This window comes from Bos indicus, chromosome 18 (assembly GCF_029378745.1).
Source record: "Bos indicus isolate NIAB-ARS_2022 breed Sahiwal x Tharparkar chromosome 18, NIAB-ARS_B.indTharparkar_mat_pri_1.0, whole genome shotgun sequence".
Lineage (NCBI taxonomy): Eukaryota > Metazoa > Chordata > Mammalia > Artiodactyla > Bovidae > Bos > Bos indicus.
The window spans coordinates 47,799,701-47,815,607 of NC_091777.1; the positions used below are offsets into that span (position 1 = coordinate 47,799,701).

The 15,907-nt window shown below is 43.0% G+C and overlaps 1 protein-coding gene across 1 annotated transcript in view; it reads left to right on the top strand.

The window, feature by feature from the left end:
- The first annotated feature begins 13,232 nt into the window (after positions 1 to 13,232).
- The window catches only part of LOC109572363 (zinc finger protein 383), a 43,429-nt gene continuing 40,754 nt past the window's right edge, over positions 13,233 to 15,907 (top strand). The window contains exons 1-2 of the mRNA XM_070772101.1: positions 13,233 to 13,509; positions 14,282 to 14,346. The gene's annotated coding sequence lies outside the window, so the exon portion shown is untranslated. The remainder of the gene's footprint in view (positions 13,510 to 14,281; positions 14,347 to 15,907) is intronic.

Consider the following 15,907-nt stretch of genomic DNA (forward strand, 5'->3'; position numbering starts at 1 on the left):
GCTCAACCTGAATCTAAACAAGGTATTAGAGCTAACTTCCAGGTAATATAGGTCACAAAGGAACAAATTAAGAAATACTTTAAGTTTAAAGAATCAGAAAAATTCAGCATGTGGAATATTCTGTAAGACCAATGGAACAGACTCTTAAAATTTTGTATCAGAAAAAAAATGGTTCTAGATCAAGAGGGATAAAGTAAAAGAACAACTAAATGCAATGCATGTATCTTGACTGACTTCGGGTTCCCTGTCCTGGCTTTAAAAAAAAAAAAAAAAAAAGACGCTTTTTTAAAAAAACTGAGGACTTCCCTGGTGGTCCAGTAGTTAGGAATCCACTTGCCAATGCAGGGGACATGGGTTTGATCCCTGGTCTGGGATCATGCCTTGGGGCAGCCAAGTCCTGCACCACAACTCCTGAAACCCAGGCACACTAGGGCCCGAGTTTTGCAACAAGAGAAGCCATCACAATAAGACACAATAAGAATAGCTTAGAGAATAGAGAACAGCCCCAAAGCCCCAGCTCACTGTAACTAGAGAAAGCCCACATGCAGCAACAAAGACTCAGTGCAGCCAAAAATATAAATAAATAAATTTTAAAAATAATCATACAAAAAATAAAAAAAAACTCTGAAAGTAATTTGGGGGCACAAATGGAAAAAATTATTAACATGAATTGAATATTATATGATACTTCAAAACTATTCTGCTTTTTCTTAGGTGTGGCATGGTAATATTCTTGTGGTTAGATAGAATGTTCTTATGCTTAGCAAAAACATAATGAAATATTTAGGGGTGAAGAATGATGTTTAAAACTATTCAAGTCAGTCAGCACACCTTACAGAAAACCTGCCAGTTAAAAGTTTTCTAGGATTAGAATTCCTCTTGATTTTTATTTTTTTATACCAAAACTTCATAGAATATATTTAATCCCCAATACAACATCTTCCAGCCAATAATTAATAATAAGGAGGGAAAAGTAACAAAATGATGTATGGGGAAAGCCCCTATGTACACTGTAAATACAAATGGTACTCCATCAGAATAAGGTATAGATAGTATAAAAAGTGTTTCTTAAAAAAATAAAAATTAAAAAAAATTTTAAAAAAAAGTGTTTTTTGTTGTTACTTAGTCGATAAGTTGTGTCTGATTCTTCACGACCCCATGACCGTAACCCACCAGGCTCCTCGGTCCATGGGATTTTCCAGGCAAGAATCCTGGAGTAGGTTGTGATTTCCTTCTCCAGAGGATCTTCTGGACATAGGGATCGAACCCGAGTCTCTTGCGTCTCCTCCATCCATCTGGCAAGCGGATTCTTTACCACTGTGGCACCTGGAAAACCCATAAAAAGTGTGCCAAGGGTCAACAAAACAGACGCATAGCCATATTAATTGCTATGAAGTAAGATGTTAAACACTTTAAATCCTAATGTGACAGTTTGTTACTTATAAGCATTGTATTTATTCTGTTTTACTTGTATTTTAGAAAATTGCTTGGGGACTTGGGGCTATTTTTAACATTTAAATTTTATCCAGTTAAAATAATGAGAGGACTTCCCTGGCAGTCCAGTGGTTAAAATTCCATGCTTCTACTATAGAGGGCTTGGGTTCAATCTCTGGTTGGGGAAGTTCAGCATGCTCCGCAGTGTGGCCAAAAAAAAAAAAAAAAAAAGATAATGGGAAATGACTTCTTGTTTGGTATTTTGTGCACAGATATTTACACACACAAATATACACACAAGCTAATAATTATACCAAATGTCAATAATTGTTGCATTTAAGAAGTAGATATATGTCAGAAGATGTTTCTTTCAAGTTTTCTGTTTGAATTTTTCAAGATAAAAAGTAGCAAAAAGATTTAAAAACAGTTTTAAATTATAAACCTTTATGACTACGAAGAATAAGTCATTTTAAACAAAGTAAGTCAGGGATCTCCCTGGTGGTCCAGTGGTTAAGAATCTGGCTGCCAGTGCAGGAAACATGCATTCCATTCCTGGTCAGGGAAGATTCCACATGCTGCGGGGCAACTGAGCCCATGCTCCATGACAAGAGAAGTCACACCAATGAGAAGTCTGTGCACCACAATAAGAGAACAGCCCCCACTCTCCTCAACTAGAGAAAGCCCATGTGCAGCAACAAAAACCCAGAGCAGCCAAAAATAAATAATTTTTTAAATAATAAAATACTACAGAAAAAAATTCAGAGAGGACTAGATGAAATAAGATTGGCAAATGGTTGATAACTGTTAGAGCTGAAAGGTACATGGGTTGGGTGGGTAAGAAGGGGGTGTTCGTACTATTCAGTCTACTTTTGTGTTTGTCTAGAAGTGTTTAAGATAAAAAGTTAAAATAACACATGTTTTGTTTGGCCAGATTATATACGGACACATGTACATATTAAACTATACAAAAAATTAATATAAAAACGAAGTTGTATGTAAAAGGAGAAGGGGGTGATGGCTCAGAGAAAAGACACTGTAATTTGCATTTGCTCTTAGTGTGAGTTGTAAATGTCCTTTGCTTTCTGTTATTCTGCTCTGGTAGGATACAAGGCTGTCTCACCAGAGTATGAACTTCTGTTTCTTCAGAGCCCTCTATTACTTACTGGTCTCTTTTTAGGTCTTGGGGTTCTTCTTGTCTATAAACAACTGAAAAACCAAGATCAGGTTCCAAAATGTTCCGAAATTATGTACTGTTGTCAGTTTCTTCACTTCTGAAGGAGCTAAAAAAAATCTAATGGTCCCTGGGTTGCCTTCAACACAGCTACGGCTGCAGTCATTGCTCGTTCTCAGTTATCTTTCCTTCTAGTCTTGTCAGTTGACCAGTGTTCTCTGGGCTTTTATTTATTTTTCAACGTTTCTTTTCTCTAAGGCTAGATTCCAAACCCATAAATTCTGAGGTCTGGCAGAGCATCTTTTGCACAAGACTACCTCTATTGCTCCCCAGATGACCACCTGATAGCCCAAAGTCTCACTCCCTCACCCCTTGGTATAACAGGAGGCAAAAATAAAAAAAAGGAATGCCGAGAATTATCAAGCATCACTAGTGAGTTTCAAGAAGTTCAAGGTGGCTAAGAGCTGTCCTAATCGTTAGGCCCACAATGTGGGGGAAAGCTGTTGAAAACAGTTTGTCCTTTCCATGTGTCCTAAAAAAATGACATTGTGAGTTCATTTGCTCTTCGGACATTGTGTAAACATTCAGGATGATGGAAATGTTAAAAAAAAAAAAATGATGACCGGCATAAAAAAGTCTTCCAAATATTAAGTTTGATGCTGATAAATCTTTAAGTTTTACAAACTTTTTATTTTTAGACATCCTCATGCATGTGTGCTTAGTCACTCAGTTATGTCCAACTCTTTGCAACCCTTCGGACTCTAGTCTGTCTGCCAGGCTCCTCTGTCCATGGGATTTTTTTCAGGCAAGAATACTGGAGTGTGTTGCCATTTCCCTCTCTAGGAGACCTTCCCAATCCAGGGATCGAACCCTGGTCTCCTACATTGTAGGTGGATTGTTTACCGTCTGAGCCACTAGTCATCCTAGTGTGGGTGAAATACTATCTCATTTTGGTTTTGATTTGCATTTTCCTAATACAAATAACACCTAATGGTGTTGAATATTTTTTAGCGTGCTGATTGGTTATTTGCACATTTGTTTTCTTTGAAGATATGTCTATTCGAATATTTTGGCCATTTGAAAATTTGAGTTATTTATCCTTTTCTAGAGTTGTAACCATTCTCCATATATCATGAATACAAATTCCTTATCAGATATATGATTTGAAATTGGGTTGTCTTTTCACTTTCTTGGTGTCCTTTGAAGTACACAGGTGTCATTATCAGGTTGAAGGAGTTCTCTTCTATTCCTGGTTTGAATGTTTGTTTTGTTTTTTAAACCATGAATTGTTACTGGGTTTTATCAAATGCTTTTTTGGATCTATTGAGATGATCATGTGGCTTTTGTTTTCATTCTGCTAATAGAATGAATTATTTTGATTGGTTTACATATGGTGGACCACGCTTGTATTCCTAGAATAAATTTGGTTATTTGTATCATATTCAGTTCAGTTCAGTTGCTTAGTCATGTCCGACTCTTTGTGACCCCATGAACAGCAGCACGCCAGGCCTCCCTGTCCATCACCAACTCCCAGAGTCCACCCAAACCTATGTCCATCAAGTCAATGACGCCATCCAACCATCTCATCCTCTGTCATCCCCTTCTCCTCCTATCCTCAATCTTTCCCAGCATCAGGGTCTTTTCCAATGAGTCAGCTCTTCACATCAGGTGGCCAAAGTATTGGAATTTCAGCCTCAACATCAGTCCTTCCAATGAACACCCAGGACTTATCTCCTTTAGGATGGACTGGTTGGATTTCCTTGCAGTCCAAGGGACTCTCAAGAGTTCTCCAACACCACAGTTCAAAAGCATCAATTCTGTGGCGCTCAGCTTTCTTTATAGTCCAACTCTCACATCCATACATGACTACTGGAAAAACCATAGCCTTGACTAGATGGACCTTTGTTGACAATGTAATGTCTGTACTTTTTAATACGCTATCTAAGTTGATCATAACTTTCCTTCCAAGGAGTAAACGTCTTTAAATTTCATGGCTGCAATTGCCATCTACAGTGATTTTGGAGCCCCCAAAAATAAAGTCAGCCACTGTTTCCACTGTTTCCACTGTTTCCCCATCTATCTGCCATAAAGTGATGGGACCAGATGCCATGATCTTAGTTTTCTGAATGTTGAGCTTTAAGCCAACTTTTTCACTCTCCTCTTTCACTTTCATCAACAGGCTTTTTACTTCTTCTTCACTTTCTGCCATAAGAGTGATGTCATCTGCATATCTGAGGTTATTGATATTTCTCCCAGCAATCTTGATTCCAGCTTGTGCTTCCTCCAGCCCAGCGTTTCTCATGATGTACTCTGCATAGAAGTTAAATAAGCGGGTGACAATATACAACCTTGACGTACTCCTTTTCCTATTTGGAACCAGTCTGTTGTTCCATGTCCAGTTCTAACTGTTGCTTCCTGACCTGCATACAGGTTTCTCAAAAGGCAGGTCAGGTAGTCTGGTATTCCCATCTCTTTCAGAATTTTCTACAGCCTATTGTGATCCACACAGTCAAAGGCTTTGGCATAGTCAATAAAGTAGAAATAGATGTTTTTCTGGAACTCTCTCGCTTTTTTGATGACTCAGCAGATGTTGGCAATTTGATCTCTGGTTCCCCTGCCTTTTCTAAAACCAGCTTGAACATCTGGAAGTTCACGGTTCATGTATTGCTGAAGCCTGGCTTGGAGAATTTTAAGCATTACTTTACTAGCGTGTGAGATGAGTGCAATTGTGCAATAGTTTGAGCATTCTTTGGCATTGCCTTTCTTTGGGATTGGAATGAAAACGGACCTTTTCCAGTCCTGTAGCCACTGCTGAGTTTTCCATATTTGCTGGCATATTGAGAGCAGCAATTTCATAGCATCATCTTTCAGGATTTGAAATAGCTCCACTGGAATTCCATCACCTCCACTAGCTTTGTTCGTAGTGATGCTTCCTAAGGCCCACTTGACTTCACATTCCAGGATTTCTGGCTCTAGGTGAGTGATCATCTTTCTTATATGTTTTTGGATTCCATTTGCTAGTAATTTTTGTGTCTATCTTCAAAAACAATATTTGCCTCTGGTTCTTTTCTCTCCTAATATCTTTATCTAAATTTGGCATCAGGGTAATACTGGTCTTAAAGATATAGTCGAGATGTTTTCAATAGCTTTTGAGCATTTATTTTGTATAAGTGAATCTACACATTTTCCCTGATCCATATGATATTCCTGAGAAGAAGATACGTTTATCAAGATTTTTGATGACGTTGTGCATGCAGCACAAGTCCTTTACTCAAGGTTGCAAATAGTAATTTTCAGAACTGGGATTTGAATCTCAGAATTGTCATAATCTGAAGCCTACAATCTTCCTGAAAGTTTTAGTCGCTCAGTCATGTTCAACTCTTTGTGACCCCATGGACTGTAGCCTACCAGGCTTCTCTGTCGATGGGATTTTCTAGGCAAGAATACCGAAATGGGTTGCCATTTCCTACTTCAGGAGATTGCCATTTTCTACTTCTTCTCGACATGGGGATTGAACCCTGTGTCCTTGTGTCTCCTGCGTTGGCAGGCAGGTTCTTTACCATCTGAGGCACAAGGGAAGTTCACAATCTTCCTAACAAGCCATTTTATTGCACATGTTTCTTTGTTACCCAGTTCTTTTCTTCCCTCATCTCTGTAACTGGTGTATCCATACCCTGCTTTCTTGTCCTAAGAATGTCTCCTGCAAATTCTGCTTCATCAAGTCCTACTCATTCTACTCTCCTTTCTCTATCTTCTTCCACTTATTCCAGGCTCAGCTAAAACTTTAGTGTCTTTTTTCATTTGCTCTAGTTTCAGCTATTTTTACATTTTAATCACCATCCTGTTCATTCTGTTAGAAGAAACAAGCCTATCCTTTATAGTACTGCCCTTGCTTCTCAAGTCACCCTAGTTCACATCTTCATTTTAGGGTGATCCTAAATTATACCTATACCTGAATTTCAACTTGATTGTTAACAAAAATATTTGACATTCATTTTCTTGATTATCCTCTTGGCTTTGTTCCACTGACTTTTGGTGCTAAATTTTATTGAGTAGAAACTTGACACTAGCCTATTTCTCTCCCTTAAGCAACTGAAGTTTTTCTCTGATGCTGGAGTCTTCTTCTAGCTTATGGATCAATAACTGAGACATATCTATTTTATGGATAAATTTTTCTTTAAACATGACTCCTGATCTTGGTGCATGAGTTCCGTATGTTATTCTCCTTGACCTCTACTCTCTTCATGGCAGTTCCCTCTCTTAAGTTTATCCTTCAAGATAAACACCTGCTGCTCCTGCTGCTGCTAAGTCGCTTCAGTCGTGCGTCTGTGGTCCCCCGACTCCGTGCAACCACATAGATGGCAGCCCACCAGGCTCTGCCATTCCTGGGATTCTCCAGGCAAGAACACTGGAGTGGGTTGCCATTTCCTTCTCCAATGCATGAAAGTCAAGTCGCCCAGTCGTGTCTGACTCTTCGCGACCCCATGGATGGAGGGACCTGGTAGGCTGCAGTCCATGGGGTCGCTAAGAGTCAGACATGACTGAACGACATCACTTTCACTTTTCACTTTCATGCATTGGAGAAGGAAATGGCAACCCACTCCAGTGTTCTTGCCTGGAGAATCCCAGGGACGGGGGAGCCTGGTGGGCTGCCATCCATGGGGTCACACAGAGTCAGACACGACTGAAGTGACTTAGCAGCAGCAGCATATGGACCCTTCCAATGTGGGGCCAAGGAGTCGTGTTTCCAGTCCTTGACCACACCTGATCCCCAGGCACAAATTCGTGAATCTGTTCCCCATGGGGGAATGGCACCCTTTCTTGTACAAACTTAGTTACCTGATTTATTACCTTACCCAGTTGTTCCATCTGTGGTGAAATCTCATCTCCCCTTACCTGAGGCAAATTTGTGGACACCTGTTTTATTATGGGAGGGGGCCTCCCATACACAATTTTGTACGGAGAAGAGCCATGGGACTCTGGGGTCATCCTGAGTCTGAGCAGAACCGTCGGAAACAAGTCCACCCAGGAGCAGTCAGTCTCTAAGATCCACTTGGAGAGTGTCTCTTTAAGTGTCCGGTTGGTTCCTTCCACCATCCCAGAACTCTGGGGCCTATATGCTGTATGTAATTTCCACTTGATGTTTAAAGTTTTGCTTACTTGTTATACTAAATCAGCTACAAAAGCCCGGCCATTGTCCGATCCAATGCTGGTAGGAAATCCAAATCTGGGAACTTCTCCCTAATCAGGCACCAGGCTACTTTTGATGCTCTTTCAGTCCAGGTAGGAAAAGCTGCTACCCATTCCGAGAACATACATACCATGACCAGCAGGTAATGGTACTGTCGGTGAGGTTTCATTTCAGTGAAGTCCACTTCGAGGTGTTCAAAGGGCAGCGTGCCTTTTAGCTGAATCCATGGAGGTTTCTATCTGTGCTGAGAGTCAGCATTGACCTGTGAGCAGGCAATGCAGTTCTGAGATTTTGTCCTGCATAGGGAAGAGAGGCGGGGAGCCAAGAAATATTTTCAAATTAGCTCTTCCAGTTTATTGTGGCCTAGGTGGGTCGCTAGGTGTGTTTGGCTTACCAGAGTGGGTGCCAGCTCCTCGGTACCAATAATTTGCCACTTGGCAATTCCCACCATCCCTTCTCAGTCTTGATGGCCCCTTCTGCTCTGGCTAGTTGGTTTTGGGCTTCACTGTATTTTGGAGAGTCTAGCGTTAGCTCAGGTAGCTCCGCCAATATGAGAGTTTTAATAGGGGTTTCACTTGTCATCCCCAAGCCCTCGGCTGCTTGTTTAGCGGTCTTATCTGCCAGTCTATTCCCTGAGCCCGGGGGGTATCCTCTTTTTGACGTCCTCAGCAGTGTATGACTGCAACCCTTTCTGGTTCCCAGGCAGCATCTAATAGGGTCTTAATTTCTTCCTTATTTTTAGTATCTTTTTCACTAGCTGTCAAAGGCCTCTCTCCTTATATAGAGCCCTGTAGTGTGGCAAAAGCATACCTGGAGTCTGTGTAAATGTTTGTCTTCTTACCTTTTGAGAGCTGGAGGGCCTGGATTAGAGCATATAGTTCAGCCTGTTGAGCGGACCAGTGTAATGGCAGACAGTTAGCCTCAACGATGGTTTCTTCCATGACTACTGCATATCCCGACAGTCATTGTCCTTGTTTCACCAGGCTGGGGCCATTGGTGTACAGGACCAAATCTGGGTCCGGGATTGGCTGGTCTCTCAAGTCAGGTCTGCTGGCATATATCTGAGGGCCCACCTTCTCCCACAAGAAAGAGAGTGGCCAGATTCAGGGCCTGACAAGGCTCAGTAGTAACATGGGGGTTTTCACATAACAGTCCCTGGTATTGAGTAATCTGGGATGTTGACAGCCATTTATTGGGGGTCTCCTCGCAAGAGAGTGTTGACCTCATGCGAGACTTTTACGAACAAATCTTGGCCCAAAGTCAGCTTGGTTGCCTCCCGGACCAGTAAGGCAACTGCGGCAACTGCTCATAAGCATCCCAGCCAGCCAGTGGCAACACTGTCCACCTGATTAGAGATAAGTCACTGGTCTGTCCCATGTCCCTGTAATCTGGGACAACACTCCCATAGCCACCTTGTCCTTTTCAGTCACATAAAGAGTAAATGGCTTAGCAAGGTCTGGCAGGCCCAAGACAGTGCTGACGTAATTGTACCGGGTTTGAGTGCTATTACCAGTGGGACTTGTTTTGCAAGCCCAGGGGGATTGTCTTCCGCCCAGACCTCAGGGAATTGTTGAGTTAACTCTCTCTCTTGACTGTTTAGCCCCGTCCCGTTTCCTTGCTGGAAGATTGTGCAACCTCCATTCATCTTGAGGGATTACTGAGAGGAAGAGTAAATAGGTGGTTGAGCCCACTCGAACAGTGGGTCTTTCGTTGGGGGAAAGGTCACTGGTGTCCCCAATTTAGACAGCAAGTCTCTTCCTAACAAAGGTACTGGGCATTCAGGGATGTATAAAAATTCATGAGTCACTTGGTGTCCCCCTATCTGTCATTTTCAGGGTAGGCTAGAGACACAGAGGCTGCATTTATCACCATCTGAGACCCAGCAGCCTCTGGCTGGGTCTATTGGTGTATAAAGTCTATAGGCCTCGCACAGTATTTCGCAGAACTCAGATGGTGATTCGCTTTCCCTTTGAATCACTTCAGACGGTTAGCTTTTTGGGCCCCCCTATTGAGACCTTGTAAAATAGTCACCCGATATCCCTCCAGGTGGCCCCTCCCTTCCTCTGTGTTAACAGTCCAATTGAGCCTCTCATCAGGGGTGGCTAGTTCTGCCCACTGCTGCGGGTTTGCAGTACCCTCAGGTGCCATTTCTCTTAACCATTTCCTGGCCTCAGTTAGGATCCTGTGTCTTTCCTCAGTGCTGAAAAGGGAGACTAGTAGTTGGATTATGTCATCCTATGTAGGGCGGTGGGTTCGAAAAATAGTTTCCATTAGCCTAATCATGGCTTGTGGAGCATGTCTCTGCCAGTTTAATATATCCGTAGAGGAAAATGGCTGGTGATAATAGGCTACAGGGGGCCGATGGTATTGCCCCATGCGTCCTGAACTGGAGGCTATTGTAGCTCTCTGAGGGACATCTGTAGTGGGGTTCTTTCCCCTGTTCCTTGGCAGAGCGCAGCCTCTAATTGCTGTTTTCTTCCCCCTTCCCATCAGTACTCACCGGGAGAGGTGGATACAATCTAGGAGGTCCAGATGAGGTGGAATTCTGGGGGCATTGACTAGAGGTCTCCATTGCTGGGATTGGAGCCTACCTAAATGGCAGCTCTATGAACTCTGGGAAAGCTGGTGGAAGAGGAGTGGCTGCTGCAGGAACTTCACCTGGCCCTAGATTGGGCAGTAAGGCGGCCTCTGGTCCTGGTGGAGCACTGAGAGGCAGGCGCGTCATTATCCAGTATGGGGGAGGGGTCAGGTCATCCCCGTCCAAATCCTGTAGAATTTCCTTTTTTATCATCAGTCAACTTTTGTGCCATTAATATTTTTCCCTTTCCCTTCTGGATACAGAAGCTTGTCCAAGTAGGAGGGTGTTGAGTTAACCCTAGCCATGAGTCAATATATGGATGTTGATCCAGGTGTCCTGGCTCTCCTGTGACTACTATATAGACTGCTTCCACTATTTGTAAGTTCATGGTGTTCTCTGGCGGCCATCCTATTCCCATAGGGGGCCATTCAACCTCACAGAGTATGTGGAGGCGGTTAGGCTTCATCTTCACCCCATAGTCTCCTCCAAATCCCTTCTTTAAATTTTTAATCACGCACTCCAATACAGTTGCCTTAGTTTCACTTCCCCTCCATCTTGCTTACCTTCTCAGACCTTCTTCTACTTTTCCTTTTCGTTCTGTCCACGAAGTTCTCAGTACCCTATGTACTTCTGATATTTCCACTCAATGACTCTTAAATTGCCATTCTGCCTCCTTCCTAACTGGGGTGAGAAGAGCCTTACCTGCCAGATCTCAGAGGGAGAAGGGGGATCGGCGTGTCTTCACCTGCTGGTCAGCACAGCCAAACCAGAATACCACGTAATCCAAGACAATTTCTCCCTTAACTTTAAAGTTCATTCAGCTTTGGTGGGCTTGATCAGATGCAGATGAAAATACAGATGGGTTAAATATCCCACATCTCAGGCCGTCTAAGGAAAAGCCAATTTGTACTCATTTATGTATCCCCCTCCTTCTAGCCTGACAATTCCGAGGGGGTCAAGAATTTCATAGCAGATGGGACACCTCTTTGGGGAGGGCAGAATACGAGCACACAAAAACCAAGTTTTTTCTCCTAAAAATCCCCTGGCAATTGCTTGGTAATAATTTTCCCCAAGACGGCGTGGACACCACCACCTAAATGAATTTCACAAATTTCCTTCCTAAGCCCTAACACACTCGTCAACCTGTGTACCAAGCAATCATTGCCACCTGCCTATTCCAGGCTCCTGTGGGTCTGTGCCCCTTCTAGTTCCTCCCAGGGGGGTGATCAGGCCCCCTCTTACACTTTACCAGATGGGTTCCTCCTCACCTGAGTGCTCAGTTCCCCTGCTGCCGTCCACTACCTGCTAACGTGAAAGGTCCGGGCATTGAGAAGCAGAATCCTTCCAGAAGGGCGAGGCACCTTCCCCCCTCTAGAAGATTCGAGCCTTAAGGCCTCAGAGTAGTCCCAAAATGGGACTTGTCTCCTCAAAGTGAGGAGTTTCTCGGCCCACGCACCAAATGTTGTAGCCACGCGTTCTGGGAAACAAACTCTCTCAGAAGGACAATGCAGATAGTGGAGTACAGTTTATTACACCTGTGGGCCCAAGGCAGAGTCTCCTCTTAGCCAAGGACCCTGATCAGTTTTTCGGAAAACCTTATATACCTAAGCATACTGCCCAAACCCACCTCCCGCCCAATTGCCTCAAACTAGTCTGAACAAAGGAAGATAAAGATCCAATCAAAGTTAACCCATGATTCATATGCCTTAAGCCTAGGTAGTTAACAGTGGACAATTATCAATAGGCCCATGGTCATACCCCAATAAGCATAATAGAATTTATGATTCTATTCAGTTATACAGATAATTAGGGTATTCTTTTAGGCAACAGAGTCTAGGTACGAGCCCTGGGGCTCTTCCATCCAGGGGGCCTGGTTTTCCAGTTGGTATGTCGTTTCCATAGATACTGGGCATATAGCTCAAAGTTCATAGTCTGGCCCAAGATGGAGTCCTGCTTTCAAGATGGAGCCTGTTCTGTTTCCTCCTTCAAAAGTCAATCATAATTCCTTCCAAACAATGTTATTAACTTCGTGGGGTTTACCTTTGGAAGTCCCTGACTCTTTCTCTTCTGGAACACTCTTTTGGTTTTACCCAAATTAGTCTCCCAAATTGCAGTTCCTAAAACCTCCAAATAAACTTTTTTTGCAGCCTTCTGTGCTTTCTTGGGAGACAAGCTGTACCCATGAAAAATCCTAAGGCATGGAAGGGTATGGGATCCACGGCCATACAAGACACAGAGCTATGATTTATAAAAGACAAGTCTGAAACTATGTATCAGACACATTGGTTTGCTTTTTGCTTCTCCAAAAGTCAAAACTGATAGTACGAGAACATGCACCCTAAATGGTCACTGTTTTCCAGATGAAGAAAGTGAGGTAACTCCAATTTCACCTGCGGCTTTACTCACTGGGGCCATTATCAAAGTCAACATTACCATGCACAACAAACAAACTGCTGCAAGCGCCTGATAATCCGTCCCCATCCGCAGCATTCCGGAGTCGCTGATTGCTCTCCTTCACTTTCCTGCTGAGTGTTCTTATCTGAGACTCCTAGGTTTCAGCTCCCAGACTAGCACAGATCACACACCACGTTAATCTACGGAGGAAGGCAAAAATGGTGCTTTAGTCGATCTGGAATATTCTCAGAGTAAGCTACAACTCCTAGAAGAGTCTTGGGCGCCACTCTGTCCTCCACCGCAGCAAACTCTGTGAAAAAAAAAAAAAAAAAACAACAACCAAGACAATCTTCTACTTAGGCGGGCGCCTCACCCATTCTGGTTCTAGACTACATTTCCCAGAAGTTCTTGCTTCTCTAACCTACTTTAGGCGCGAATCTAGCGACATTTTTCTATTTCTCAGGGGACATATGACTCCATGGGATTGGCCTGGCCCTTGGAGGAAGCTTGTCTCTGGGATGTGGGGACTGTATCTGTATCTCAAGATTCTTGGCAGCAATTCCGAGAGGGGAGAAGAGGTGTAACTTGGCCCCAGGCGGTGCAGAAAATCCGAGAGCGAGAAGCCATCTTGTCCTAGCGGATCTGGCTTCGGACTACATTTCCCAGAGATCCTGGCGCGTATAGGGCCGACCCTTCACTCGCCTGCGGGACCCTCGGCCTCCGGGGAAGGGGAAGTGCCAGGTGAGCAGCCTAGGTCCCGGGGGCTCGTCTAGGTGCCGGATGTGCATCTCTGATGGTCTGAAAGGACAGTCCAGGCGGGTCCGAAGTCTTGGGCCTGTATGATTTGTTAGGACCGGGGGAGGGGGAAGTGTGGGAATCCATGTGTGTAATTGTGACTTTATGTGATCGTGCGGCGTTGTGTGTGCGTATGTCATTGTGACTGACCATGCGCGCGAAACTCTGTGTGCAGGTGTGACTGTGGATATCCTCTCTGTGGTGTGTAATTGTAACAGTGTGCGGCTCCGACCCCGTAGTGGGACAAGTGATTGTGGTTACCCATACAAGTTTGTGCCGTGTGTGTTGGGGTGGGGAGTGTAGAGTGTGGTTGTGCTGCTATGACTGTGTTATCTGAGGGCTGCCTCTGATGGTGGTTTTATGAACGTTAGCAGTACTAAGTGTACTGGATGTCTATGACTGTGTAAGGATATGTGAGTGTGATCGCATAAGTTTTTGTGGCACTGTGTGTGCGGTTGGAGAGTGTCTGTAATTGTGCCAAGCTGACAGTGTGTGTGTCCCAGTGGTTGATGTGTGAGATCAGGACAGATTTTGGTCTTGAGCAGCAGACTTTTCGCCTTCTGCAACCAGGAATGCTCAGGACAGCCTCCACTCCTCTGACCTCTCTCCATCCCTCCTTCCCATGGGTAGTAGGTGTGGGTCCAGAATAACCTCTTATCTAATCAGTCTGAGCCACAGAAAGACCTGGCATTTCATAATTCCTTTCTCCTTCCTCCAGCTCTGTCTTTCTCAGAGAGGTCCCCTGAGGAGAAAGGAATGGCTGTTGACCAAGCCCAATACAAGGTGCGCTGGGGTTTCCTTTTTGTTTTATAAGTACCCTGGTGCACATGTGCATGCTTTCATAGAGTATAAACATACCAATAGAGTTGCTAGGCCAGAAGATATGTCTGTATTTTCAAATTTCCTAGATAATGCTGGACCGATATGGTTGTATCTGTTAAATTCTTACTAGCAGTTTATAAGCATAGTCATCCTGTATTCTAATACTTGGTCAGTTGGTGTTTTAATTTTTGATGACTCATCAGGTATAATGATATAACATGTGGTTTTAAAAGTGTAACATACATTATGGTGTGTTACATAGTAGTTTCACTGCCCTAAATATCTTCTGTGCCTTACCTATTCATCCCTCTTTGCTTCCTTCTTCCTAACCTCTGGCTACCATTGATCTTTTTACAGTCTCCATAGTTTTGCCTTTTCCAGAGTGTCATATAGTTGGCAGATGGAGCTTTTCATATTGACTTCTTTCACTTAGTATATGTCTTTTCATGATTCCATAGGCCACTTTCTTTCTTTCTTTTTTTTTTTGGCTGAATAAAACGACATTGTCTAGATGTACCACAGTTTATTTAACCATTCACCTACTGAGGGACATCTTGTTTTTCTCAAGTTTTTGCAATTATGAATAAAGCTGCTATAAACATCTGTGCACAAGTTTTTGTGTGACATACTTTTTCAGTTCTTTGGGATAAATAGCAAGGTGCTTGCTGGATCGTATGGTAAGAATATGTTTGATTTTGTAAGAAGCTGCCAAACTGTCTTCCAGAGTGGCCATTCCATTTTGCATTCCCACCAGCAATGGATGACAGTTCCTGTTGTTTCACACCCTGGCCAGAATTGGTTGTCAGTGTCCTGGATTTTGGCCATTCTCATAGGTGTGTGGTGGAGGAGTCTTTTATTTAGACATTAAAATATATTTGTAAATTATAATAAATAGAGAATGTGATACTGGCAAAATAATAAACAGATCACTGAATGAAAGTAGAATCACAAATCCAAATGTATCCTCTATGATAAGGGTAGCATTTATTTTTTAATATTTATTTATTTGGCTGTGCAGGGTCTTAGTTGTTGCTCTTGGAATCTCGGATCTTCATTGCAACGTGCAGGATCTTTTAGTTGTGGCAAGTGGGATCCAGTTCCCTGACCAGAGATCAAACCCTGGCCCCTTGCATTGGGAGCTCAAAGTTAGCCACTGGACCACCAGGGACGTTCCAAGAGTAACATTTAAATCAGTATGGAAAATATATTCCATAGTCATCTGTTCTAAGGCTCATTTCCACCCCACCCCCCATTTTACATACATGAAATAAGGTTATGTCTTAAATAGTTCCTCCTTTCTTAGTAGCAATAAAATAATGGTGCATGTTAAGTCCCATGGAATACTATATTATTCATATATGATTTTGTTACATTTGGGTAGCCCTCTCTGGAGGAAAATGAAGTAGGATTATTAACTCATATCTTTTACTGAAGTAAAATTATAATTGATAATCTCATGCCATTGTCTTTTACCAAATAATACCAAAATAAAAATAATAATTGATTAAAGGCTTAAATGTAA